Consider the following 3,445-nt stretch of genomic DNA (forward strand, 5'->3'; position numbering starts at 1 on the left):
GCAGTGCTGGGTCTTAGTATTTGAGTTGTGTATTGGGCCCTAAATGGTGGGCTATAATCTTTATGGGCTTACCCATGTCAACTTTTATGAACAAAATTAATTTATAAATTATGTAACTTTTCATAAGAAGGTGTAAGTAAAGTCAGAAAAAGTATAAAATTTTCAAAAAATGCGTAAGTGTTCAGAAAAAGTGTAAGTTCCCTCGGCCCATCCGTCTCTCTTCCATCTTGGACCCTCTCTCTCTGTTTGTCTGTCTCTCTCCCTATCTCTCTATTGTTCCATTTCCCCGTAGCCGTAGGGTTTTACAAAAAAAAATATATTTGAGGGCAAAAATCATATTGAAAGAACAAGCTTATTTATTTGAGTTTAGCGAACATCAATCATTTAAGTTCTTGGGAAGGCTAGCCATGAAAGTTGATACATAAATTCTTTTTTGAAGTTAATTTTTGTCGCTAAAGCACAACCGCAAGGGTTAATCGAGCACCACCACCGCTTTGTCTCCTCTGGTTGGTATGCCATTTATTTCGCGCTCTCTCTTTCTCTGTCTCCTTGTTTGTCTTCTTTCATTCGCATATACCTTCACAACCAACCTGAAATCGACCCAATAGGAACTGTTCTGTACTCAATTTTGGTATTTTGTGCTATTCGAATAGGAGCACTTCCCTCTACTACCCCAAATCGACCCAATATGAACTGTTTTGTACTCGATTTTTGTATTTTCTCTCTTTCGAATAGGAACTCTTCCCTCTGCTATCATTGCTGCAAGTTGAACATAAGTTTCATAGTAGTTAACAAGAAGAATAAAAGGTGTTCTGCATTTACATTGCCAACTTGTTAGGTTATATATAACCAAAAAAGACTTAAAATTTTTTTGGTGTAATGTTGGCACGGGAAAAACAATTTTTTTTTTTAGAGTACCCAAAAAAGCAAAAAGAAAAAACTCGAGAAACAAACAATGAGTAATCTTGATTTAGCAATGGCTAGCACACTCAGTTGAATTCTGCTTTCAATTTTGTAGTACTCGGTGATTTTATATTGCTGAAACTTATGTTTAGAAACAACCTATGTTACACGGACTCTTCAAAATAGATCAAATACCCGTGTCAGACACCCAAGAGTCAGACAAGGGTATGGGATATGTGTCAGATATTTTTCAACGGATACTTCTTATATAATTGTATATAACACAATTATTATATGTGCATATTATTGTCAAATTACTATAAATGTCATTTTGACACTGTAAGTTACATATAGTACCATTTTATGTCACATATTAGATTAAAAATATAAAAATATGATATTTTTTTCCGAGTCCATGTACCCTTAAATGTAAGATTTAATGAATCGAACCTGTACATAAATACCCACACCTGACACCCGTACCCAAGTCCATGTAACACAGGAAACAATTGTTTGTTTCAGTGCTGAAGTTCATGCATAGTTGACGGTATTGAACTTAAAACATAGGAAAGCCAATTGAAAGAGTTGAAATGAGGATGACGATTTTCAAATTTTGTAGAGAGCTATTTGTTCCCCACACCAAATTCTTTTCCCAGAGTTGAACCCTTCACTTTCATGGCTAGCCTTCCCAACAACTTAAGCGGCTGGAGACAATGGCTGAAAACCAATACCTTCTCCCCACCTGATTCGTACAAGCCTAACAGATTAATGAAGAAGTTTTCCTTCAATCCTTCTCTAATATCCAACTTGTCTAAGATGTGGTCCATCCGGGCATCATCAATGCCCTCTCTTTCTATGGTTGACGTGTCTATAGGTGAACTCTTTAGAAGAGATCTCAACTGTGCATGCACATAGAATGTGCTCCTATCCCAGGTGATGTTGAACTTCTTAACTAAGTTCTTTAGTTGTTCAACTTCACGCACAGCTGCAGGCCTGAGGTGAAGAAATGCAGAAAAGTCAACAAGCCAAGGTAATTCATGAAGAAAATCTCATTCGTAGAAATGGAGAACCTTGCCTGTCATTGCACACAACTCTTGAATGACGGTTACCTCTCTTTTGAAATTATCATTTTTCTGTTGAATAGCAGTTACATTTGAAGAGAAATGTAGCTGTCATTTAGGAGTTGCAGGCTGTCTGGACTTTATTGAGCGAGTTCATGAAATGCGTATTTTCATTTGTGGGAGTATGACCTTCGTCCAGAATGAGAATGAATGGGTACGTTAGTAATATTTGTTGGCAGGCAGCGGCAATCTTGTTTGTTTCATTGTCACATACAATTGAAGAAAGTTGCTTGTACGCCCGGAAAAGTATTCTTCTCAGATCTGCCCACTGTCTGAGCACTTGAAGGTGCTGTGCTTGATTATCCACTTTTACATAGTAAACGTCATATAGCGGAATGTCCTCAACTTTCCATGTGAAGAACTCTTTCTTTCATGTAGGCAGAATGCCTCTTGGCAGCACCACTAGTGGTCTAGCATAGGGATACATGGCCAGAAAACTCTGCATAAAAATAATTGTCGTCAAAGTTTTTCGAGAGCCTGGAGCGTGGGCCAGGATGTAGCCACCTCGATTCTCTGCAACCAAGTTGCTCAGTAAGAAATTGAAGCCCTCAACTTGATGGGATTTCATCTGGTTTTTGTTCCTGGGATGAGCATCAATTTTAGTGACAGCAGAATCCTGTGCACATAGTTTAACCCCGGCATGAAATAGTTCAGTTGCTTCCTTGTCCTTTGTAGTCCGGCCTTTATAAAAGTATGTGCGTGTAGTCCTTCAACCCTAAATCAAAAACAAAATGTAGTCATTCCTCTTCAATTTTTGGGAAATTATGCATTTATCGCTTGTACAAATAACTATTTCAATTGTAAGCTGTGTGAACTAAATGCAAAATTTTGATGTGTGTCCTTTCTTTTGACCGTTTCAAAATTTGTATATGTGTTGGGAAATTATGCGTTTTGTTGTCTGTGTTTACGCAAAATTTTCAAGTTAACAGCCACATATTGAAGCCATTTCTTTGTGTTCTTGTAAATATTGATTGGAATACTTTGCAGGAATTGTCATCATTGATCTGATGGATATTGGTCACCTCGCACCAACAATGTTAGTTTTCTCCTTCAGGACCTGCTAACAGTTACATGTACTTTTGTCTTTGTGTCATTTGTTTTGCACAAATTTTGAATGGCCTCACTTTGCATCGTCAATTGTGAACTTTTGTTTCAATTATGTCCATTTGATTACAATTCTTCACTATTTTCTACCAAAAAATATGCATATACGTGGCAAGTGTACTTTTTGTTGTAGTCAACTTATAACTTTACTCAACTTAGATTATCTCAATCAATTGACATTACAATATTTGTTATGAAAATCACAAACGACATTAGCAATTTGACCAAAATTGTCTACGAAAATTTAAAATGAAGTGTCAAAATTGAGGGAGTTTAAAGTGCATCGATTCAAATTACACAACGGATAAAATGTGTAC

General features: G+C 36.7%; 1 pseudogene; it reads right to left on the minus strand.

The window, feature by feature from the left end:
• Nucleotides 1–1,526: 1,526 nt before the first annotated feature.
• LOC145798045 (protein CHROMATIN REMODELING 35 pseudogene) lies at nt 1,527–3,021 on the minus strand (annotated as a pseudogene).
• Between the last annotated feature and the right edge of the window lie 424 nt (nt 3,022–3,445).

The sequence above is a fragment of the Camellia sinensis genome, chromosome 8, assembly GCF_055761805.1.
Source record: "Camellia sinensis isolate YWXY chromosome 8, ASM5576180v1, whole genome shotgun sequence".
Lineage (NCBI taxonomy): Eukaryota > Viridiplantae > Streptophyta > Magnoliopsida > Ericales > Theaceae > Camellia > Camellia sinensis.